Raw genomic sequence first — 26,379 nt, forward strand, 5'->3', positions numbered from 1 at the left:
TTTGGCTGAATGCCACAATCATGCTACTGGAGCACTATCAGTGCTCTAAAAAAATATGTGCATCTTCTTCACCCATTGACAGCCAATTTCATCTCCAGTTGGCTCTCACCCCACTGGATCGGAAACCTCTGGTCCTCAAAGCTGAAGTGGTCTAGGCACCTGAGTGCCATTTTGTCTCTTGAATTTTAAAACTGTTTCTGTAATGAGAAGCACATGAATCAAGTAAGAAAGAGGCATGGTTCAGAGAATGTACATATTAAAACCCTGGAGGGCATCAGATTGGGGGAAATCTATGCATCCTATTAAAGGGATGGGCACACATACAGTGCATTCTATAAATTTATGGCATAAAGGTTTTGTAATGAAACATATTCTGTCCTTTATTACGCTTATTAGGCCAATCTGACCTAAACAATTACTATTAGTATCAAATTGTAGGATTTAGATAATGCCAGAGTACAATGAAGGCCCAGAAGCAAACTGTGGCTCATTTAGAATGGGAGTGAAAATGTTAGCCAGATTCCAAAGCTTTCATCCACTCTTTTGTACCACTTTTCCTATTCTAGCATCTGTCTCCATCTGACTCAGGGGAGAGGGGTGGTGGAAGGGAGGAAACTTAAAAAGTGATGTGGCCTCCAGCTCACTGGATCACAATCTAGACATTTGTCAGATTAAGCAATGTGAATGTGCCAGCATAAGAAAATTAACTTGTGTGGACTGTGCCATATAAAAATGGCAGCATGGATTGGCCCTGGTAGGTCTCTATGTATAGATGAAAATAAACACTTCCTCCCAGGAACATAATGTTCCTTCTTCCTTAGTACCCTTGCTGTCATTTTCTCTTGTGCTGAAGATGTAGGCTTGCTGTTATCTAAAGAGAAAAGGGGGGAAACTGCTTCCCTCCCTCCCTATTGGGATGTTAATTTCAAGGCTGAGTGATTTCAAGACACCAGGCCTTGCTGGAGGTATCACTCAAGGCTTGCATACCGGCAGCAGGGGGCCGTTTGTCTCACCTGTAGGCTACACGGCCTCAGGAAGGCAGGGAGAACTTTCTGAAGGCTTTGGAATCTACACCTGCTTTCCACTCAGTGTTTATCTTTTAATCCTCAACCTTATGAGTGTTTAAAAAAGAAAGAAAATAAACTGTAGATTTCCGGCCAAACCCCATGAAAAGGATCAGGCTTAAGTGGTTAAGTGCGTTTAGGCAAGTGTTTTGAACATGACTCAGAGCTTAAAAATAATGTTTGCATTGGCTTGGGGCGGGTAAATATACAATGCAGATACAAACCAGACACACTGTCTAAAGAGCAAAGTGCTATTTTGAGTAGAAGGATTTCATCCCCTTGTGATTTGTCCAGAGGATGATGCTTCTAACAGGAGTTTCAGAATATTTGGGGGTGGGTGGCTTTGAAAAAAAAGGTCTTATTTGCCTACCTCTGTGGCCCTCAAATGAAACCCCAAGGTTTTCCTGGTCTGCTCTTCTGCCTGCATTTCTACAATTTCTGGTACTACCATGTAGCAATCTCAGGAACCTTCCTGTTTATAATAGCTCCATAGCTGGAAAGAATGAGGCAGGTATGACTTCTGCAACAATAGTCGTCCCGGGTCCCATTGCCACCATCCTAGGTTTGCAAATCAGTCAAGCAAATAAATTTCAAAAAGCTTTTCTGTTTTGTTGCAGTTGGAATAAATGATGTTGTTCTATTAAAACCTTTTTCACCTGCTTGATTTCAGATTCTGAGGGCAGACTTTTTGGGATCTGGACTAAGTACATACAAAGAAAAATCCTACACAGTGCAAGAGAAGCTGCATCCTTTATGTCAACTTCTGTGATCATGATCAGACATTGGTTACCTTAACTGGACTTTCCCTGCCTTGACCTAACTTAGCTTGCAGTGACTCCACTTACCTTAGTTAGACTTAACCTACCTTGGCCATACTTTGTTGAAGGAAAGGTTCCTCACATTTAAAATGCAAAAGGGTGTGTGTTTACAATGTTGAGTATCTCAGCAATGCACCACAGAATTTCCAGCCTGCAACTTTTCCTGCAAACTTTCCTTCAACAAATAGTAATGGTTAAGTCTGGCCAAGGTAGGTGGGAGTCACAGCAAGCCAAGTTAGGTTAAGGCAGGGCAAGTCCAGTTAAGGTAACTGATGCCTGATCAAAAGTTCTTACGTATAGAAAGCAGACCAAAACAGGACCATGGAGAGCTCCAATTAAGCTCTGCTCGTTGAAGCTCTTGCCTACTAAGGTAGCTACAGGAAGATGTTGTCTCAGCATGGAGCTAAAGCCAACTGAAGCCTTATGTAGACTGACAAAACCTGTTGTGTGGATGGCTCTACCTCCCTAGAAGAGATATCTGGTTGTTAGAGGACCCTCAACTGGCTTTTGTGATACTGGGAAGATGGAGGCACTGAATAGGATTCATCCTGTGAATATGGTGACAGGGCTGTGAATAATACAGTGATGGTTTCCCTGTGATGAAGCAGCCTGAGGCTTGTCTTCATGAGAGTCCTCTGTTGTGCATTGCAAACTCCTGGGCCTCACTTAAACCAGAGCATGTGCACATAACTGGGCACATGGCATAATGGACATATGATTGCTTTATGTATTCACTTATTCTTCTAATTATTTAGGAGCCATACAGTTCCAAAGGGTCTCTCCTCCAGGCACAGAGCATATGATATAGCTTCAGCAAGGATTACTGAAGCTGTGTTGTATGCCTTTAGACCATGCCCTGTACACAAGTCAGCTATGCCATCGCCATAGAACAGAATACACTGAGCAAATAGCATAGTAAAATCAGCACTGAGTTGGGAGTTAGATGCATGATGAACCAATGGCACAGCTGCTTCACAACTAGCAGATTGCTGCATAGGTTCACTCAGCCCATACTCTATGCATGCAAAGTTTGTGTAAAAAAATAGTTGTTGATTTTCTACTGAAATAAAAAATGGCTTATGGTGCAAATATATTGGCTCAAAAATTTGTTGAACTGTAGCCACAGGACACAATTCATCAATGATGACTCCTGTGTAAGTCTCTTTGAAAGGAATGCAAAAAACAGAGGAGTTCTTTAGCTTGCACTGTTACCATTCATTTTAATGGAACTTGCACAAGTATTCAGATCCCAGTGGACTATACCCACAGTTGGCTTTAATGTTTACCAGTAATGATCTTCTTACCTGTAATTCCTCAAAAACTTGGAAGGGAACTTGAGTAAAGAAAGGAAGATTGAAGAATACTTGAGGCCTAGGGAAAAAATAATCTCTAGGCATTTGAAAACAAAAATAGTCCTAAGCAACAAAAAAGTGTATTAGATTGATTGATTATTGTATTCTAATCCATATTAGAGCTTTAAGTCTTTAGGTGTGGCTCTTTAGTTCTAACATCTCATAAATTATGGCTATAATGAAGCAGTCATTTATCCTGAGCTGATGATAAATGGCTTGCCCTAGGAGAAACTAAAGAATAGGAAAGTAGATCATTTTCATATTTGGTGAAAACAATATTAAGTACCCGGGCCTCTGTGATTGCCCTAATAAATGAATAATCTGAGGTGAGGGGCTTGGCAGTCAGTGTAAAAAATAACCTGAGCTTTCTCTGTCATTTGTCAGGCTTTGCTATGACAGCATGCATTATGGGTAAATGAGCAATCAGCAAGAACTATGTTATGGCTGGGATGTTTTGGAAGAATTTATCATATGCATTGCTTGGTACCTTTAAGACCTTAAGGCTTAATAGCTATAGTGCATGACGGCAAGTGAACACAGTTCCTATTTACCATCACACGCTTCATTTCCACCGGATCCCCTTTATTTCTGAACTTAGTGTGTGGGTTTGGTATTTTTATTATTATTAGCAGTATGACCTTCAATTAGCATCGTTTCTCAGGTGATACTTTCCCTAAAACGTTTTTCTTGTAGCATTATATTAAAATATTCGTTAATTATAGTGCCACTAGGAAACTTGATAGAAGTCGATTGTGAAGGCAGTACAATCAAGCAGCAGGTATGTCAATTGACTGGCAGCAGGTTATATCAGTGTGTACAGAACGTCCAACTTTTATAAGACAATTGCACATAGGACATCCAGGTAGAAAATGCAGGCCTTATGTTCCATGCTTGCCAGTGGCTAGAGAATCAGAGTTGGACTACAGAGACCTGAGTTCAAATCCCTACTCTTCCAGAACCATGAAGTTTGCAGGATAACTTTGGGCAAGTCACCACCTGTCAACTTAAGCTACCCCATGGGATTCTTGAAAGAGATACCTTTCTACTCCCCAGCACTCTTATTGAATTATTCCAAGAATTCTCTGTAGGATGCCATCGCAAGCTAGAATTGCCTGTTCGGGAAAACCTCATTCTCAGTCAGTCTTATAAAATGGGCCTAAAGTCCTCTTCATTTTGAGCATGGGCAGCTGAGACAGGAAAGTGGTGGCAGACCTAGAAAAATTATGGCAGAGCAGGACAAGATAACTTCAGAGCAAATGCTGAGTGAAACACTTCTCCAGCGTTTTCTCCTTCTCAGCTGGGCAGTGTCAGGATTTATCAATAACAGTGTTAGAATGTGGAAACAGAGAATAATAACATCAGATCCCAAGCACTGCCCGTTCTAGGATGCTCAAGCCAAAGTCTTTCTTTGTCCCAGGACATCAAGCACATTTAGTGGCTATGAAATGTGCACATTTCTGAGCCCCATTTCAACATAAAAAGCAGTTACAAATGAATAAATCAAAAATAGATAAGATTACACCACCTCATCTGACACCATTGACTTTCTTTATTTGTATATACGTATGTTTGTGTATGTGAGTAGATAGATATAAATTCAGGGTATATTAGCAATTAACTGAAGCATATACTTATAACTGTTTGGCAATATATTTGACTTCACCATTTTTACCAGTGATCTTAGTCAAAACCGAGTAGTGTTTGCCAATGAAGGCAACACCTATGTGGTCCTCAAACTCTCATGCTGGATGTTCCAGTCCTTCTTCCTTTTCCTCTTCCTTCTCCTCTTCTTCTTAGAATCATAGAATCATAGAATCATAGAGTTGGAAGAGACCACAAGGGCCATCGAGTCCAACCCCCTGCCAAGCAGGAAACACCATCAGAGCACTCCTGACATATGGTTGTCAAGCCTCTGCTTAAAGACCTCCAAAGAAGGAGACTCCACCACACTCCTTGGCAGCAAATTCCACTGTCGAACAGCTCTTACTGTCAGGAAGTTCTTCCTAATGTTTAGGTGGAATCTTCTTTCTTGTAGTTTGGATCCATTGCTCCGTGTCCGCTTCTCTGGAGCAGCAGAAAACAACCTTTCTCCCTCCTCTATGTGACATCCTTTTATATATTTGAACATGGCTATCATATCACCCCTTAACCTCCTCTTCTCCAGGCTAAACATGCCCAGCTCCCTTAGCCGTTCCTCATAAGGCATCGTTTCCAGGCCTTTGACCATTTTGGTTGCCCTCCTCTGGACACGTTCCAGTTTGTCAATGTCCTTCTTGAACTGTGGTGCCCAGAACTGGACACAGTACTCCAGGTGAGGTCTGACCAGAGCAGAATACAGTGGCACTATTACTTCCCTTGATCTAGATGCTATACTCCTATTGATGCAGCCCAGAATTGCATTGGCTTTTTTAGCTGCCGCGTCACACTGTTGGCTCATGTCAAGTTTGTGGTCAACCAAGACTCCTAGATCCTTTTCACATGTAGTGCTCTCAAGCCAGGTGTCACCCATCTTGTATTTGTGCCTCTCATTTTTTTTGCCCAAGTGCAATACTTTACATTTCTCCCTGTTAAAATTCATCTTGTTTGTTTTGGCCCAGTTCTCTAATCTGTCAAGGTCATTTTGAAGTGTGATCCTGTCCTCTGGGGTGTTAGCCACCCCTCCCACTTTGGTGTCATCTGCAAATTTGATCAGGATGCCCTTGAGTCCATCATCCAAGTCGTTGATAAAGATGTTGAATAAGATAGGGCCCAAGACAGAACCCTGTGGCACCCCACTAGTCACTCTTCTCCAGGATGAAGAGGAACCATTGATGAGCACCCTTTGGGTTCGGTCAGTCAGCCAGTTACAAATCCACTGAGTGGTAGCATAGTCAAGACCGCATTTTACCAGCTTCTTTACAAGAATATCATGGGGCACCTTGTCAAATGCCTTGCTGAAATCAAGGTAGGCTACATCCACTGCGTTCCCTTCATCTACCAGGCTTGTAATTCTGTCAAAAAACGAGATCAGGTTCGTCTGACATGACTTATTTTTCAGAAATCCATGCTGACTATTGGTGATCACAGCATTCCTTTCTAGGTGCTCACAGACTGTTTGCTTAATGATCTGCTCCAGAATCTTCCCTGGTATTGATGTCAGACTGACTGGGCGGTAATTATTTGGGTCCTCTCTTTTCCCCTTTTTGAAAATAGGGACAACATTTGCCCTCCTCCAGTCTGCCGGGACTTCGCCTGTTCTCCAGGAATTCTCAAAGATGACTGCCAGTGGTTCTGAAATCACATCTGCCAGTTCTTTTAATACTCTTGGATGCAGTTCATCTGGCCCTGGAGACTTGAATACATCTAGACTAGCCAAGTATTCTTGTACTATCTCCTTAGTTATTCTGGGCTGTGTTTCCTCTGCTGAATCATTTGCTCCAAATTCTTCAGGTCGGGCATTGTTTTCTTTATCGGAGAAGACTGAGGCAAAGAAGGCATTGAGGAGTTCAGCCCTTTCTGTGTCCCCTGTTTGCATTTCACCATCTTCTCCTCTGAGTGACCCCACTGTTTCTTTGTTCTTCCTTTTGCTACGAACATACCCATAAAAGCCTTTTTTGTTGCTTTTAACCTCTCTAGCAAGCCTGAGTTCATTCTGTGCTTTAGCTTTTCTGACTTTGTGTCTACACGTGCTGGCTATTTGTTTGAATTCCTCTTTGGTGGTTTCCCCCCTTTTCCATTTTTTGTACACATCCTTTTTTAATCTTAACTCAGTTAAAAGTTCTTTAGATAGCCACCCTGGCTTCTTTAGGCACCTTCCATGTTTCCGTCTCATTGGTATTGCCTGAAGTTGTGCTTTTACTATCTCCCTCTTAACAAACTCCCAGCCATCATGAACTCCCTTTCCTTTTAGTATTACTGTCCATGGGATCTCACCAAGCACTTCCCTAAGTTTTATGAAGTCGGCTTTCTTAAAGTCGAGAAATTGAGTCCTAGTATGCTTGGCTGCTCCTTTCCGCTGTATAGTAAACTTCAGAAGAGCATGATCACTCGCGCCTAATGATCCTTCCACTTCTACCCCACTAACCAGGTCATCAACATTGGTTAGGACCAGATCTAAAATGGCTGTTCCTCTTGTTGCTTCTCCCACTTTCTGGACAATGAAGTTGTCTGCAAGGCCAGTGAGGAATCTGTTTGACCTTATGCTCTTGGCTGAGTTTGACATCCAACAAATATCCGGGTAATTGAAGTCCCCCATTACTACTATCTCCCTTCCTTTTGCATGCTTGGCCATCTGTTCCAGGAAGGCATCATCTATGTCCTCCGTTTGGCTTGGGGATCTATAGTAAACTCCCACAATGAGGTCACTGTTATTCTTCTCTCCCTTAATTTTGACCCAAATGCTCTCACTTTGGCTTTGAGGTTCTAAATCTTGGATCTCTTCACAGGTATACACATCCCTGACATATAACGCCACTCCTCCTCCTTTCTTGTCTGGTCTGTTTCTCTGAAATAGATTGTATCCCTCCATTATTACATTCCAATCGTGGGACTTATCCCACCAGGTTTCAGTGATGCCTATTATGTCATATTTAGTTTGCTGTACCAAGAGCTCAAGCTCATCTTGTTTATTTCCCATACTTTGCGCATTAGTGTACAGACATTGAAGTCCATTAATCATTCCCCCGTGTCTCTTATTTAAGGATTTTTTCCTCCCACCACTAGGTCTCCCACCACTAGGTTCTGGAATAAATAATTTTGGTGGGTGGCTGATTCTTATTTGTACTCAGGCTCTTAGCAAATGTAAAGGGAAATTCAGTGCACGTTCCTTTAAAAAGCAGGGGCTGGATCTTTTTTCTCTTCCAAGTATCTGGAAGGGGCAGATGCTGAATTTTACACATCCAAATTCATTTCCCATTTGACAAAAGGCTTGTGTAACTGTTTTGTGTTTGGGACTTCATACTGGGGTACAAAATGTAAATTGAGAATTGGCCCTAAAAACTTGGTGTCAAGCCATGTTTATACTTATCTGCTGGTTGTTTTAGTCTTAAGCTGGGTTTGGGGTTCTTTTCCAGTTGTTTTGGGTTCTTTCTAAGCATCAACAATAATGAATAGACAGAGTCATATTAATTGCCAAAACACTTCGTATCATAGACTTGGAAAGCCAAAATTTCACCTGACCTTGCAATTGGGATAATTTGTTGCTTGTCCTAGCAATATATGAAAGAATGTTCTAGAAAGGAAGGGAGACAAAAAAGTTGGAAAACACTGAGGCTATTTGGCAGCCATATTTGAATTGTTTTGCTTAATAAAGTCTGGCTCATTTTTTACTGACTTGCTGCTCTTGGCCAGTAATTCTCTGTTCCTTTTCCTATTCTCTTTTGTGTTTCCATCCTTTTATGCATCCTTTTATGCTTTATTGTTGATCAGGTACAGGGGCTCTTCTTTTGTCCACATTCAGCAAGCAGACTTGAAAGGCAAGGCTACCCAGGTCATTGTGATGATCCCTTCAAAGAGATATAGAAATTGAAATGTCTTAAAAACCTTAATACAGAATTAAGAATATGAACATTTTAAGATACATACTTTTGCACAAACCTCAGCAAAAATTGATATTTGCAGTTGTTTAAATTTTAAACTTTTGCTTTTGAAAATTGACTTTTCAGTGCTCTTTTTAAAAATAATAAAAATACCCCCAAATTCTTGGTGATGACTTATAAAGCAATAATGTTAGTTAACTTGCTAACTTCGGTAGTTGGATCCTGTTTTTCTTAAATTTATCATTCATAACTGGGATAGTGGGAAATGTTCCAATAATGACCATAATTCTATACTCACTTGGAAGTAAGTCTCATTGAACTTAATGAGACTTATCCTGAGTAGACATGTGTAGGACTGTACTGTAAAAATATGAATTTTTGCATGCACACATACACTAATTAAATTGGTAGAATTTGATCGAAATTTGCCCCTCCAAAGCAGTTTATGCTCTAAAGTACGTAAAAATATTGCAAAACTCTAGAGCTGCTACCTTACTTATGAGGAAATCCTGCTGAGCCAAGTGAAATTTACATCTGAATAAAATGCATAAGGTTCTGCACAGCAGCAACCTTAAACACACTTTCCCAAGAGTAAGTCCTATTGAAACCAATGAGACTTCTCTAGTAGTGAACAATGTTAAAATCAAGCCAAAACACCCTTCTTCTGCACACTGTGTGCAGTGTTTAAAATGAATTAAGATAGTTTCTTATATTATGCAGTTTAATAGGTCGGTTGGCAATGTTTGAGCACAAATAGCTGCAATAATCTCCCTGTACATTCTCTTCAAATGTATAGGCATGTTTGGCAAATGCATGCTTTGTTGTTTTATTTTAATAATAATTTTTTAAGCACAGTATGGCAAAGAATAACCAGATTTGGAAATAGATTCTGATTAAGAAAATTAGGCTGTGAGTGCAGCATTCATGCCACTTATAAAGTGTTTATATTGATCATAAACAAATTAATTGAAAGGACTGGTGGGGGTGAGGAGGGTTGATTATACAAACAATTCCCTATATAATCCAGAGGCAAAATTCCTCGACTTGACGGGACTCTCCCTCTGACAGTTCTCCTAAGGTAGGTTATTTTGGAGAAAACATATGTTTCCATTTTCTCTCCCTCTGCTTCCTTTTTAGTCCCCAGGCTCCAGAAGGGTCACAGCAACATTAAGGCTTTTGTCAGTGTGATTAATAGCTCTTTAGATCATCTTTAATTCACTCACTAATGACTGAGGGTCTTTCTGCTCTCCAAGTAATCGGGTGATGTATGAGCCGATAGTACACCTTGTGGCAGAGGTGAAAATCATTCAGGCAATGCAAATATTGTCACGGGGACAAATGTTTTCCCTGTTAATAAAAATTAATGAATTTTACCCAGAAGCTAGTTACAAAAGCAATGGTGAAAGAGATCCAAGCACAAGACCGGGAGGTGCAGGGGATGAGGTGGAGGCAGTACACCAAGACCTCATTTCTTGGAGCCATTTGTTTTGTCTTTTGAGATATGTAAGGATAGGTATTCTTAGTATATCTGCATCTGCATAATAGATGAGACACTGGCAGGTTAATTAAATTATACAAATAAATTGCATTGTGATCAAATCTGTCTTTCAGTTGCAAAGGCCTGCTTGCTTGTTTGCTCAGTTCAACACCATTATTTTGTCTTGCCGTGGGGGGAGACACCCTCCCCACTCAATAGCTTTCTCATTACAAAGATTTCAGGCAGAAATTCTGGGATTTGGTGGTGGGCGAAATCCTGAAATGCTGTCCGTCAAGGCGTTATCCCTGTAAAAATTGTGTAACAATGTCCACATTTAAAGCCATCTTACCACATCCAGTAACTGTGAATCCCACAAGATACGGTAATTATGTATTGTGTCCTGAATTTTCTGCATAACTTGAGTTCTAGAATTCTGAGAGAGAGTAAAATAGTTCTTGATAACCATTATTTCTAGGTAAATTGGAGTAGGCTCAGAAAAGGGAAACAAAGGTGGAGAGCAGTATGTTTAGCCCAAATAGGTAAATATGAGGGGTGGGGGTGGGCTTGATATTGCTCTTCAAATATTTAAAGGGCTGTCTCATAGGACAGGGCAAATCTCTGCTGCCTCAGAGGGCAGGACTAGATCTAATGGGCTTTAGTTACAGAAAGATAGATTGTGCCTGAACATTAGGCAAAACCTCTGGAAGATATGACCACTGAGATAAAGGAACCAATTACCTGGTAGCTGCCCCTCCCTTGAGGTCTTGAAGCAGAGGCTGAACTACCATCTTTTCAGGATGCTGCAGCGCTGGATTTCTTGCACTGAACAGAGGACTGAACTAGATGACCTACAAAGACCCTTCCAACTGTACAGTTAGATGACTGCACACTGTGCATAATTTTATAATCCTCTGTCTATTCTGCTCCTCAGCCATTTTTTAGTTCTTTTTCCAAACTAAAAGTCATCACATACTTAGAAGTCCTCCACCTTGTTAAATCTTAAGCAGAAATGTGTATGTACACCATGGTATACTTAACAGCGTTTTCAACAATTTTGTTTGTCCTAATATTTTGCTATTAGTGCACGCACTTCCCAAATTCATTGCCGCTCTCCCTTGTATGCCCATCATCACCCCCTCCTTGTGGCTATCCAGTAAGTTTGAAAAAAGGTGCGGGAATTGTTTACTGATTCAATATACACCACGGCTAAGCCTGCTGTTCTTTTTGGTTCATTTTGATAGTCCCTGATTCTTTCTTCTGATGACAAAAGCCATTGTCTCAGTGGAATATACATTTCTGAAACACTTCCCAGATCCAACCCTATCATTTACATCTCTCCATAAAAAAGGCAAACTTTTAAAAGACATAATTTTACCTCTCTCTGCAGCGCTTATCTACAAACGAACATACGACTGAGGAGTGGGGGTAAGGCTCCACTTGTTACTATTATTTCTGGTAGACACCCAAGGAGAGAAGCTAATTTGTTCCTCATTAATGCCAAGGACAATTTTTTAAGGGGCTGAATTATGCATTTATTTCTATTCGGCCACTATGGTGAGCTTCTTTTCTCCCCATCTTTCTCACACACAGTTCCCAAACCTTTACTGCATGTTTTATGTGATAGCATAGGGTGAATTAATGTGTCTTTTAAAAAGAGAGAAAGACAGAGGCAGAGACAGAGAGAGATGAATTAGTGATGAATCTTAAATAAGGACAGAAAATTACATGCACACACACTCAGCTGGAAAAGATGGCACCTGCCTTTGGTTGGATTCCCCTTTTGTGGCGAGTCCATGGTATCGCCTTAACAATTAAGCTCAGAAACCTTGACTAAGACCACTTGAACTTTGGAGGCATCTGAAATGTAGATGTTGATACAACTCTTTGAACTACTTTGCCTTTAGACTTGGCTCAGCTAAAATAGCTATTCTGGACTGCCTTGTGCTTTCTCCAATATCATAATATAGGTATGGTTGCCCATAGTTGATGAATCAAAGGAGTGTGCTCTTCCCTGAGTTAAAAGTCCTCAGGGTCCAGTTTGTCAGTATATATGTACAGAGTCATTTATCTACCTATTCCAGTGATACAGTCTTTACCGGACCTTTGCTATTTGCACCATAGGGTTCTTTTTTATGGATTAAAATTAAAGACACACATCACTCAAAGCAAGTTTTTTCACCCCCTTGGCTACCTGAGCACCTGCAGGCAATGGATCCTAGTGCAACATTTTGAGGGATGCTTGAGGAATTCAATATCTTGGACTAATGTGTGGATTGGAATGTAGCTCTCTACAGGACTTTGCAGTTCTCTGACACAGTTTTGGTAGTTTAAACAAATCATAAGACACATTTAAATATTATTTTGGGAGGAAATACATATTTAAATATATATGTTAACAGAAACATTTTTTAAAAGCACAGATTAATGCAAAAACAGAGCAGAATGGAATTATGTGTAAAAACTTGTAATCGAGAGAAATATAGAATCATTGAATTGTAGAGTTGGGAGAGACCTTGAAGGTCATATAATCTAACCCGCTGTAATGTAGGAATCTCAACACATGGTCCCCTATCCAATTTGAAACCATACCGGACCCTGCTTAGCTTTGCAAATGTGCTACCAGTTTTACTGCTGCACCTCTGCAACCCTATTTTCTGGGAGGATGCCACTGTTGGGAATCAATGTTGCATTGAGTCTCTGTACTCAAAGGGGATAGTGTGATTGATACATCCAAGATAAAGTAGGACTCATGGCCACCCCACTTCAGCCCTGCTGGCGGCACTCAGGTGTGCATACAGCTTATGAATCTGGTCATCTAGCAGTATTGGGCTGCAGTCTTTCCCAGCTTCCCTCCTGATGTCCTTTAAGCGGGAGATACCAGGGATAGAAACAGGTAAATTCTGTGTGCAGAATGTGCCTTCTACCACTGAGCTATTTTTCCTTCTGCATCGGACTAGTATTTTGATTTAGATCCAAATTGCTGAATGCAAACCAAATGCAAAAACAAAGACAAGTTTATATTGCCATGTTCTGTGTCCATGGACTGTTCCACCATGCATCATCCTGAAGTGACCCTGCTTCATGAAGTGCCATCAGGGGAAATAGATAAAGGCAGGGACTATTGTCTGGATGGTGCCAGAGTAGTGGGATGTGGGCATTTAGGGGCTGCAACAGGCAGAATGTTTTAGGAACCACATAGGAAGTTGCCTTATCCGGAGTCAGACCATTGACACATTTAGCTCAGTATTGTCAACACTGACTGGCAGTGGCTCTCCTTGCTTTTCCCCGCGCTGTCTGGAGACACCAAGGCAGATACTCTACCAGTGAACGATGGTCCTTTGCTTTGGGGCAGCGCTGCTCATGACTGAATAGCAGGGTGAAGTGTTGGAGGATTACATGGGCCTCTCCAATCCACTCAAAATTCACCTAAGAGTGTGGGCTTCTAATGAGTGGGAAGGTCTCATACAATTGGCGTAGTCCATGTCCTCTACGCTTCTCCAGTATTCAGATGGAAGCCACTATGAAACGGTTCCTGTGCCTCTTTAGTAATGGATGAATTGGCATTATGCTTAAAGAGCCACTGAGTTCTAATGTTTGGCCTTCCTTGGAACCTTTTGTAGTAAAGCAAGAAATGAAAGCCAAGTTAAAATTAAGCTATTGTTTTACTTCCAACATTTTTAGTAACGGGATTGGTTATCTAACGATTGGTTCTCGATGGCTGGTATAAATTGTGCTGTTTGCTCTCTGTACTTGTGGCTGGAAAAAAAAGCAAAGGCAAAAGGAAATCAATTTGAAGTAGCAAGTAACAAATGACCAGTCTTAGGCAAGTATACAAGTTGGGGGGAAATAGAGTCGTGGAGGACATACATTACTAGCAAATGCAATGCTGACTCTTTTTCCTTTTCTAAATGCAGCAAAACCACTTACATGTTTGTGGGTGTGCACACGTGCTCAAGTGTAGGTGTGACCTGTTCATTGTGCCAAATTTTGGGTGGGGACTGAAAGGCAAGAAGACAGGCAGACAGAACCTGCTTAATAATAATGCTCATTATTAAACTATGTAACTTGAATGCGGCGGGGAGGGGCTATTAGTGGGTTATTTAACAGCACAGAAACTGATATCTCACATCAGAGAAATTTGAGAAAGTTGCAGAAAACCGGAAGGATGCAGAACCCAAATACATTTTGTTTTGATTTACAAAAACACTGTAACTTATCTTTAACTGTAACATATTACAAATAATTTAGTTTGATTTGTCATCCCTTAACAAACCCTTTCATACACACAATCAGAGTAGTAAAGAATGGTTAAATAATGGGACTTGTTTGCACCCTCTCTTTACTTGCTGATGGATGAAGTGGAGATTCTAATCACTTTTCATTATTGTGAGTACAGCTTCAGGAGTGGTTTCTATGGTATTTTGCACAGCACAGTTATCTCCAGTGGTGGGTACAGTTCATAGTTCCAGAGAGAAATGCAGACATTTCAACGACTCAAGATAGCAAGAGGATTTAGCTGAAAACACATTATGGTGTTTAAAAACATATGTAGATAGGAGTTATAGGATGAAAACTACCTTGAGATAATAATCAGCTACCACCTGCGTAGAAAGTGCATGCTGTGTTTCATGCCTATTGTGGCTAAGGAATGACATGGGGCAAATAAGAATCAAAAATAAGGAAAAGGGAGGGCCTAGTATATGTAGGGAAGATCACCTGGACAAGGTGATACCATCAGCCACTTGGTTAACAGTAGGCAAAATAGTTGACAATTAGCATATGATCGTACTGTTCATCTTTAGACACACTGGAATATGTTAAGATATTGTAAATCCATATGCATTTACATTTTATAAACTCCTTTGCATACATTTTAAAGCCCTTCACATGTAAATGGCGTGCCGTGATGGCAACAGGTTCAGCATCCAGCTTACATGCATTCATTTCCCTGCCTGAAATGAGCCTATTGTTTTCTGTTAGAACATCTGAAAAAGGCTTATAAATGTAAGTGGCTTCTTGTTGTCATCCACTTACTCAATGCTTCAATTCCTTGGTTCAAATGTGGTTTCTGTTCTAGACACTCCCACACTGCTGACCATATTTGTTTCCTCCCTACCACATTATGCCATCTTAAGAAAGTGAGGACTAGGCAAATTGTGACCCTGGCATGTGTTGGTGTCATCATGATATCTTAGTGGTTTACACCACCTGTAAGTGATCTGTTTTTCCAAGCGTTGTAGAAGAGGGATTTATTATAGTTTGAAGAGAATGTGAGAGAATAGCATAAGACTTCTCCTTCTATTTAGCTGAATCCAAACCCATATACTTTTCATGTCCCTTGTACTTTTTCAACCCTCTCCTTTATACAAGGGAGTGATTGTGTACGGCAGGAGACTGTGAAAATGGCAGTGAGGTGGTTTTCTTTATGTTTTACTCCCAGGAGACCACATTTACCATATTATATTGAGTTGCCATTTTGTTCTGGAAATAAAAAAGAAATGGCAAATGTTCATATTTGCACATATTCATTCCTTTAAACATATGTAAATTTCTCGTTTATTAGCTTGGAGGAAAACAGCAATCTATTCGTCGATCAATCAAACAAAGACTAGCAAGGAGGCAAGAAGAACAGAAAGCACATTTAAAACTTTCCCAAAGAAGGATGGAAAATAGCTGGAATTAGTTAAAAATCAAATGACTCAGAGAGTAACAGCTTGTGTTTGAGGAAAAGAGGCCCAACAGAAAATGCCTCTTTAGAGCCCACTGGATATTTGCAGGTATAAGGGGAACGTACTGAGTCATGGTTCATTTACAGTGTCTGTTTCCTCTCTCCGGGAATGGTTTCTAACAGATTCAAGGAGACTCCAACCTTGTAGCTGGAATAAAGGCAGCACTGTGAGTGAAAGATTTGTTCTGTTTAAAGAGAAAAGTTGTCAGCCATGTTTCACATATTGTGCCTCTATTGAAGGACAACTTCCTTCTTCCAAACTGTGCCAGAGATGGAGTCCTGTACAATAGGTATTGGCAACGCGTGAAGCCAAAAGGTCATGATAGCTGCTTTTAGTATAACTGGCAACTGGCCTGTCAGGCAAACCATGGCAAGTACCCCATTAGAAAGCACAGCCAGGATCCAAATAAAGGACATGCACATACTTGTAGCTTTTCCTTCTGTTTTTGCAGCAGAAGCTATCACTGCCAAAGAGAGAGCCCAATTTCAAGACTGAATTGTCAGTATTATTAGGATCAGAAAGGAGCTACTTGTGGCCATGGTGCCTTAGTCCAGAACCTGAAATGTATGTTTTCCAGTTCAGGTAATCAGAGCAATGATTCCAAGAGTGGTTTAACAATAAATCCCCTTTCCCAAGGAACTCTGGGAATTGTAGTTCTGGGAGGGGAATAGGGGTGTTTTAACCACTCTCAGAACCCTTAACAAATTACAGCCATGACTGTTCACAGTCATGGTAAGAATATGGGCTTGATTTCTACATAGGTATCCATCTAGGCCCTAACCAGACTCAGGCCAGTTTTGCTTCAGTAAAATGGAAGCCTCACGTGCCTCCGGACCATAGCTTCGGTTTTAAAATGCAAGTTGTCTGAGCCACATGCTTCTTCCTGATTTACGCCCTTCCTCTTTACTGAAATCATGTTAAAATCTAAGATCCAAAATGGCACTCAGCTGCCCAGACCAGTTCAGCTTTGAGAACCACAGCTGTCAGATCCAGTTGGGCCAGATCTGGTTAGAGATTAAACTGGCTGTCAGTGGGGAATGAAGATGCATGTGACTTTTTTTAGAGCACCGATGGTAGTGTTTTAAATGTAAGGAGTTAGTGTGGCCTCTGATACGCTGGGCAGCTTCTTCTACTTAGTGTACACAATACTGAGCTTCACTCTGGTATGACTCTGGCCTGATAGGCGGTTCTCTTCCCTGTGCCTGTGTCCCTTGTTCAAATCTTAGCCCAGTTTTTCCGGTTACCAGGGCTCTGTCCCCACCACAACAGAAAAATAGGTCCATTAAATTTATTAGTTTTATTGACTCTGTTTTCCTTGAGCCTATTTAGAAAACTATGTATGAGAAGAGAAGGAGGGGAAATGACACAACACACATTCCCCATAAAGACAGGAGATGATTATATTTTTAATCAGCATTAAAAATTTGTTTCTAATAAGAGGAAGGCTAGCATGGTTTGGGGTGCTCTGGATGTTGTGGTAAACAATGCCCATACTGCAGGATGGTTTCCCAAATAACAGAATGGAAGCTGCAGCTGTGGTTCAAGGGCTTATCAAACCCATCAATCACATCATCAAAAATGGTTATATGCTAGAATTAGAGACATAGATCTGTCTTCGGCACTGACAGGTTCCTACTATTGCTTCCTAAGAGGAAGTTGTCCTGGATATGATTTCTGCTGCAGTAGCCAATGTAGAAGTAATAATAGACTCCATTTTCACTGAGAAAACGAAACTTTCAAAAGAATAATAATAATTAAAAATATATAGTTTCCCTTCTGACACATGGAATTTGAGCTAGTTTCCCTTAGTAGCTGCGGAGTCTATAATTCTTGCTACTTGATTCAATATGTACTTATTTTATTCAAATTTGGCACATGCATTTATTTTGCTTTTGCTAGTTGAGGGAGGGATTAATTAATTGATCAGAATGTTTATACTTTTCCTACTAACCAAAGTTCCGAATGAGGCTTATAATATATTTAAAATAATATAATTAAATAGACAGTAGTTACTAAGGCAGGACAAAGATGTGTAGGTTTCTTCCCTGGTTTTCCAGTGCTCCAGCAATACTCTGTACCTGAATCTCCAAGACTGAAATAGGCTGTTGGCTGTCTCTATCCCATTCCTTTGTTGCCAGAAATTTTATCAAACAAACTTCTGATTTATGCACACTTTCAAGTCCAACAAGATAGTCTTGAAGCACATGAGGCTACCACCTGGCTGAAGCTGGGTCTGGTCAAAAGCTGGATGCAGTTCCTCCTGAGAATTTTATGTATGCTGTGTATCATATGATGAAAAGTTTCATATGATGAAAATTGCCCATTTGAAATTAAAATAATGAGGAAGGAAGTCCAGTGTCACCATATGGCACGGTTGGGCACCCTCAGGTAGAACCCAAAGCTGTCCTCCCACCCCCAGTGACCATGAAATACTATATCTGGGCAATTGTGATAACTTAAAGTGGCATCTCCCACCTCTAATCAGAGCACTGTGACCATTAGGTTATCCCACCAGGGCCATCAACATAGGAGGGAACCCACTAGAGGGAGCTGGCCCTCTAAGATTAATTCAACTACACATTAAGTGCCCTTTTCTATGTTTGAAGCAGAAATAATACGGAGTGCAGCATTTAAGTAAAAATAAACACACATTTTCTGCCTGACGGAAGCTTTGATAGTAGTTGGGCAGTATAATCCCGGGCATGTTTACTTGCAATGAGATCTTACTGTGTTCAGTGGAGTTTATACTCCAAGGAAAAGTGTACATTGAATTTCTAATTTAGGTATTTCAGTAATATAACTAGAGTTTTTTGTTTGTTTTTAAAGTACAAATTAGGTGCCAGTACTCATATTTTGATAAAAATGTCATGGGTGCGAGCACACAATGGCTATCATAGGTAGCAAAAAAAGCCCTGAAAATAGCTGAAAGTTCTTTCCCCTCCAACATAATCCCCTTGCCAACATAAAAATATATTTTTGTTAATAGCACTGTAAAAATGAAATATTTTTAGCAAAGATTTCAGAGGGGAAATGAAGTAGTGGCACACCTCCCTCAGTCATCTCAAATGTTTAAGATTTAGGAAACAAGAAAAAAAATGAAGGTATCATTTCAAAATTCCAAGTGTGTTTGTTGTCTTTTGTGATCAAGACGTATGGGTGGTAGTGAAGTAGGGAGGATAATCTGAAAGCATTTAGAGTAGTTTTTTTTTTTTTTTTAAGTATCATTGAAATCTCAGTTTCCCTATTATTTGGGAACTTTTTTCCACTTTTGAAGATATTTCTGTTTTAAATGTATCAGGGGTGGTTTTTTGGATTTTTAACTTGCTTTGGCTCTTTTTATTGTACATTGTTTCAAGACAATTGTGTGAAAGGCAATTAACGAATTGAGGATGAGGATCATTTTAATTATTGCTTTCTGCCCCCCTTATTATGTTTATTCAGAAGAAGTTTTCATGATTTCGCTTTGCAGTTCAGATTCTGTATGTTTAGAGAACAAAATACTAAGCATTTGAGCAGTCACAAACTCAGTAGAGGGACAGATTCTCAGCTAGGTCAAAGCAACAGAAAAATCAGCAATATCTTTCTCTTTGATTGATTTTTGTGTAGATGTGTCATAGTCATTGGTTGTGCTTTTAGTCATGTCACTTGAAGCTAATATCTAATGATTAGATTCTCAACTGTATGAGTGTCCAGAGATAGGTTTTTGCACCATCCATTTGCTACCCTGGATTACCACTTACCTAATGGTGGCACAGGCCTGTGGAATTGGGAATAGGGCTACCAACTTTAAAAAAACTGGGTTCTGCTCCTGTGCTTTTAACAGTAGGCGATAAATGTTATCAATGTACTGTGAACTTTCAATAGCAGATTTCTGCAAACAATAATGCTTTTAAAGGGCACAGGACAACCTCGGGAAGCTTGAAATCAAATGCTTGTGCAGCCATAAAGTTGTGTATTAGCCTTGAAGAAGTCACTAAGGTTACTAATGTGTGTGCTAGTGAGGGAAAGTTTTCAATTTGCAATAATCGTGCCTTGGCTTAACCTCATTGGCGAGGTTCAACATTTCAGGAAAGTGACTGAAATACAGAATATGTTTCAGGAGTCCGTTCGACTCCCGGAACTGTTTGAAAACCAAGGCACAGTTTCCTATTGGCTGCAGGAGTGGCCGCGCTAGGCGTTTGACTTCCTAAAATCATTCGAAAACCGGAACACTCACTTCTGAGTTTCGATTGTTCAGGAACCAAGGCGTTTGAGATCCAAGGTAAAACTGTAACCTGTACTATAGGTAAAGGAAACGGACCCCTGGATGGTCAAGTCCAGTCAAAGACGACTATGGGGTGTGGTCCTCATCTCGCTTTTCAGGCCAAGAGAGCTGGCGTTTGTCCACGGACAGCTTTCCAGGTCATGTGGCCAGCAGGACTAAACCGCTTCTGGCGCAATGGGACACCGTAACTATAGTTGTGACTAGAGAGTTGGACTTGGATTGGGAAGGCCTGTGTTCAAATCTCCTGCTCTGCACATCCAGAAGAATGAGGTGGTAAAGTGGACTGCACCTGTTGCAAGCCACCCCCCTTTGCATTTTGTAATATTTCCCCATATTAAAAACAAAATATCTCCAGCACATAAAAATATGTAATTTCTGAGAAAAGACTTCTCTGGCCCAGCCTCTTGCCTGCTCTGCTAGTTTCTACTGGCAGGGTGTTTGAGTGTGTATGTGTTTAAAATTCTAAAGTAATCTCTACCTACTGAAAAAATAAAGTCTATTCTACTTTCTCTTGATACATTTCTGCGGTTATAACCGCAGACCCCAACTCTCTCTGTTGTAGAAAACCAATCAGGGCCCTCTACGGACCAGCCTCTGTGTTCTGAGGAGGACGGAGAGGCATGACTGAGAGAGAGAACTATGCCAGGATATGTCTTTTGACCCTTCAGGACCTTCCTGAAGCAACTGGGTTCAAATGTCCTGACAGAATCTGTGAGCTGGGACCTTGATGGCTTGAGAAGCGTCTTTCCCCACTTTGAACCAGGGACTGTAGAAGGACAATAAGAAGACCCCCATGCGACTGGACATCATAATACTTGAAGGTGGAAAGAGTGAAAAGCACATGCACCCTAGCCACTCTCAGGCTTGCAGCATTATGATGTCTGTGGGAAAATAGTGAGGTGGCTGGAACATTGGACTTAAGTCCAGAGGGACCTGGGGTCATATTTCCCACACAGGCCCAAGCTGACTCAATCTCTCAGCTTAAGCTACCTCACAGGGTTGTTGTGAGGACAAAAACAGAGTAGGAGTGAGGTGGGATACAATGTACGGTGCCCTGAGCTCATTTGAGGATGAGTCAGGATGAAAATGGAAAAAGTAAATGGTAACAACTCTGCGGACGTAAAGATGTGTATACCTTTAAACGTTCATGTACACATTTCTGGGTCTTCTGGCCCAGTTAATGCTCTAAGACACAGGTACACGCTTTATGTGTTTACATCTTATGTGTTTCCCACAGAGAAGTATGCAGAGCAGCCCTCACCCATTTCATGATAAAGTGGTGTCCCTGAACTCTTATTTGGTGGTTTCTTTTAACAGCACTGTTATGGTTCCTGAGCCCTGGTCACTTTATTTTAGTTTGTTCCCCTTTTTTATGAGTGTAGGGAGAAAAGGAGAGTCTCCTCATTTTGCTGGTGACAAAGGGGTTACCGTGCACATGGGTGTAGGACACAGTTGCCAACACTTTTGGACCTATGAGAACACTTTGAACTTTGAGAAAGTACTGTGGGCTCAAGTCACAAAATGGCTGCCATGGGAAGTCAGCTGGCCCTGATTGTGGAGATCACACAATATTGATCCTCCTCCTCCTCCTCTCCCTTCCTCTTTATTATAATTTTCAAATTAATTTTCACATTTAAACATTATCATCATATAAACCATAACAAACAAATACAATTAAAAGAAAAAAGAAAAAGAAAATAAAACATTTTCACACCATATTCAATCCATATTTTGGAATAACTCAGATCCTTTGACTTCCCTCCATTTCCTCCCCTGGTTCTTTTGTAATATCTTATATTATACATGTCTGTAATTTCTTTATCCTTAATTATTTCCAATTTTAAACATTTTCCTTAATATTTTTTAATATAGCAGGTTAAAAACTCACTCATGGACACACACTTCACATGTCCCTCTCTACCCAAGTGCATCACTCCCTCTCAGACTATACATACACAGACTCACATTCCTAGCTTCTGTCTTCCCATGACACATGCTCAACGTATATCTCTGCCTCTGTTTATGGCCAACTGCATCTCTCTCAAACACACACACACACACACACACACACACACGACATGCCTTAGCAACCCATCCTCCCCCCCCCTTTCAGAAAATCCCACTTGCAGGCAAAAAAATAAAATAAAACCATGAGGGCCCCCAAACCAGAGACCACGGGCACCATAGTGACCATGATCACCAATGAAGACCATGTTGGCGATCTCTGTTGGGGCATCTTTTTCTTTTTTTTCCATATAGGCATTATGGAAAACATGTGAAAATCAAAGAAAGGTAGAGCAAGCCTTACTGTGCCTTTCAGCTTCAATTCCCTTTCTTTACAATGGGAAATCCTAGATTGTTGAGGCCTCTAGTGCCATGAGCTAGAAAGTTTCCTTGCATATCCAACCATTAGGATGAATGCTGGAGAACTGTATTTATATTTCCCCAAACAGCAGCTTTCCCCCAGTTTCTAATTGCCATTAAATAAGACTGAATGTTCAATGAAAAATCTGGACAGAACCTTGTTGGCTCTGCTACTAACCTGCCTGTGGGTTAAATGTTTCCGTGTCTATCCGTGGCATGTCATTGGTGTAATAAATATTAACACACACAAAAAACAGTATTTCTGCTTCAGCCTAATCATACACAATCATGATTTTCATGTAAACAGTTTTCTCCTGACAAGTGAAGAGTGCATACCTCCCTGATTTGCTGCATTTGTGTATTGAAATCCTCCGGCCATGGATGTTAAAAAGTAAACATGTCTATCAGAATTTTTTTAAAGGAATCAAATGATGGTCAAAGTCTGAAGACCTCTAGAAATGCCTTGTTAGAGTTTTCCTAGCTTTATTGTGGAATCCTAGAAATATTTTTTTTAAATCAAGGAAAATGCTTAAAATATACAGTGGTACCTCTGGTTACGTACTTAATTCTTTCCAGAGGTCTCTTCTTAACCTGAAACTGTTCTTAACCTGAAGCACCACTTTAGCTAATGGGGCCTCCCGCTGACGCCGCACGATTTCTGTTCTCATCCTGAAGCAAAGTTCTTAACCCGAGGTACTATTTCTGGGTTAGCAGAGTCTGTAACCTGAAGCGTATGTAACCAGAGGTACAACTGTACATAATTCAATATTTAGACTGATTTTTTTCAAACCTATGCATAGTGGGCTTGGATGAGATGTGCCATATGAATTAGTAGCGGGTTGCTCATACACTCCTTCCGGTAGTAGACCTGCTCCATAGCTACTACCGGGAGGCATAGAGAAGGGGTAGCAGGAAGGCTAAGTAGTTGGGGGAAGGCCAAATAAGACAAAATAGAGGGCATAAGTAAGGGGTGCAGAGTTAGTGGTATAATGAGGATGTAGTATTGAGGGTGCAAAAACTGCAATGGCTTGAAGCAATGGCAGAAGATAACTGGAGTAGAATAAAATGCAGACACAGAGGTTTCTGTGGAGCAGAAATAGTTGGTACTGTAAAGTGCTGTCTGCATGATGGCTTTTCCCTGTGCAAAGATTTTGATGTGTGGCTGTAAGGTTAGGATCTTTTGCTACCCCAGTTTATATAAATAATATTTGTTGTTCCAGTTACTGATTCCAGTGACTCCTAAAACAGGAGCATTTGGAAGCTGACACATCTGTGGATGTTTTAAATCATAAGGGCATCTACTCTATTCTGCTTTTTCAAGTGTTGGCGTATGAAGTTCTTTGTCATTCCAGACCCACCTGTCTGGGAACACAGAAATCGAAAACAGGAGTAACTCTCGAATTTCACCTTCATTTAATCCATCACAGAAAGCGTGCCTTTCTTTTCTCTTTTCTTCTTCTTCTTTTTTGCTGTATAAAGAAAAAAAAATACAAGGACATTTAAACAAAGTGACACAGATCATCAGCAGATCAACTGAAAATGACAGCTCAATCAAACAAATGTATGTTGAGAATTTCCACAGGGCGGCTTTAGCTGCAGCCAAACCAAATTTGTTTAGTATACATCAGTTAGCTGCTTAGAAACATTCAGCAGAGATGCTAGCCAGATGATGACTCTTCTAGACAAACATCTATTTAACTGAGTATCCCCATCCATGACCGTGTTAGTGTTTGGATGTATGTGATGGGCTTTCTTCAAAATATGACTTCATTTCAACAGCAGCCAGGTACCAATTTAGGCATATTGTGTTCATACAAAAATTAAAGATATGCTTTCAAATACTAGAACCTAGCAGGGAGAATTTCTCAACAAAACCAACTATCACTTTCCCTATCAACTGCAACTACTAGCCCTTCTATTTATGTGATGATTAATTGTTGCTCAAATCAACACAAGTTGTTTCTTTCAAAGGATTTCAGCATGGTGAACTAATGCAGCTGATGGAGCTTCAGACATGACATGCTTCATCTTGAAATATATTCAAGAAGTGAGTTGAATCAAAGCATAGTAGGTCGTGATATGTAGGTACAAGTTTGAAGTTTGCAAGACTGTTGGATCATTGGATAATATATGATGGAGGAATTAAAAGCAAACCGGCCAGAAAGGAGCAGATTTGTCTACATAAAGATGAAATGGAAATTCCATTGGTGGGACACATCTGCTCATGCGGCTCGGATCAGGGGGAGAGGATTGTGAAAGATCTAGGAGAATGTCTCTCCCCCCCCCCCCCACATTGCAGGCTGGTTGCTATGATGTTGCTGGTGGGAAAATATATTGAGTGAGATGGTTGACTATGGAGTTCCTATCTTAAAAAAAAAAGACTACAGATTACATGCAACATGGGACAAAGGAGCTGAGCAGCAAGAAGATTGTTATGTCTCTACACGCAGAGATGGAAGAAGATGTTTCTCTTTATGTTAACTGATATTAATCAAAGATTTAGCAGGGACTGACAATCTGATAAGTAACCTCACTTGTTGAAATTGAACATTTTAACTTAATATACATGCAGGAATTGGTTGGTGGATAGTTGTTTGAAAAGAAATTAAGTTAAAAAGTAAATATATTGTAATGTAAGGTATCTGCAACATTTGAGGATAAACTAGAAATAATTGGGGAATATGACTAAGGAGAACCATCAACACATCCAGGAAGGCGTGCAGGAAGTCAGATTAGGAAAAAGGTTAAATTTGTTTTACTTCGTTTTAATTAGTAACCAGTTTGTAAAAATTTGAAAATCAATAAAAAAGATTTGCAGAAAAAAGAGAAGTTTGCGGAGATGGTTCTGTGTAGCAATGCCACTTAAGTTTGTAGATAATGACCTCTTAATACTTATTTTTTACTGTGTAATATTTGGTTTTATTACAAGTTGAGCATTTTTACCCTGAAACACTTAACACTGTTCAATAGGAAAATGGCTCATCAAATTTCCAATCCAGTCCAAAGCTCCCCACCCATTTGACAGTCAGGGATCACTTGCAAGCCTCCCCGATTCTGAACTGTCAAATGCTTCATGCAGCCTGGAAAATCTTGCTTAGCCATGGTTGCTAGGGCTGATGGGACTTGCATTTCACAAGCATCTGGAGGGTCAAAGGTTAAGTAATAATTTAGTGCCATTAATATTAAAAATATAAGATCCAGCTCAGAAATCTGTCTAGGAAAATACTGCATTTATAACTAAAGTTTCTACTTAGCTGAACTCAGTGGTTTAATAATTAAGTGCACAATCTTACCCCAGATTTGCTGGGATGACCAAGTTAAGACATTCCCAGCCAACATATGTGCCCAGCTCTAGCTCAGCTGGGTCACCTTTTCACATGTTAGTTTATTTCTTCATTTAGTGTATTTCCTAACATAGACCAGTTTCTTTCTTTGCAGCAGAATATATTGGATCGCAACAAAATTCAGCTACTCTGTAGGTTCTGCCATTACCAGTTCTTTGAGGCCTAGTCAAGTCAAGCGGACAGAAAAAGATTCGCTAACTATGACAACAAGGAGAAGCCCATAACCAAAGAAGACACAGAATCCTTCTTCATTCTCTTGTGACAAAGGCAGTGCCCCCTAGAGGCTGAAATGTATCTTGCTCTTGAGTTAGAGAAGCAATTTTTTGATATCCTTTGGCAGGGAGTGAATACACAGTGTCTTCAACATTTTATTCATATTCTGAAAGCAAAACAAACAAAACAAAACAAAACAAAACAAAACAAAACAAGTCTTTGGGAGAAAAAGCACACA

At 40.4% G+C, this 26,379-nt stretch overlaps 1 protein-coding gene and 1 long non-coding RNA gene across 17 annotated transcripts in view; one reads left to right on the top strand and one right to left on the bottom strand.

Moving 5' to 3' along the window:
• The window catches only part of MECOM (MDS1 and EVI1 complex locus), a 473,075-nt gene that overhangs the window by 169,438 nt on the left and 277,258 nt on the right, over nucleotides 1-26,379 (top strand). The gene's annotated exons all lie outside the window — the stretch shown is intronic.
• On the bottom strand, nucleotides 13,871-26,129 carry LOC310762485. 3 transcript variants are annotated; one of them, XR_014548016.1, is made up of 5 exons: nucleotides 25,878-26,129; nucleotides 23,943-24,053; nucleotides 22,921-23,080; nucleotides 14,155-14,225; nucleotides 13,871-13,983 (listed from the first exon to the last, which is right to left on the bottom strand). It is a non-coding gene; the product is annotated as an uncharacterized lncRNA (long non-coding RNA). The 3 variants fall into 3 exon arrangements; XR_014548014.1 differs by lacking the exon at nucleotides 14,155-14,225 and having other exon boundaries at nucleotides 23,992-24,053; XR_014548015.1 differs by lacking the exon at nucleotides 14,155-14,225.

This window comes from Podarcis filfolensis (assembly GCF_964270895.1).
Source record: "Podarcis filfolensis genome assembly, chromosome: 5".
NCBI lineage: Eukaryota > Metazoa > Chordata > Lepidosauria > Squamata > Lacertidae > Podarcis > Podarcis filfolensis.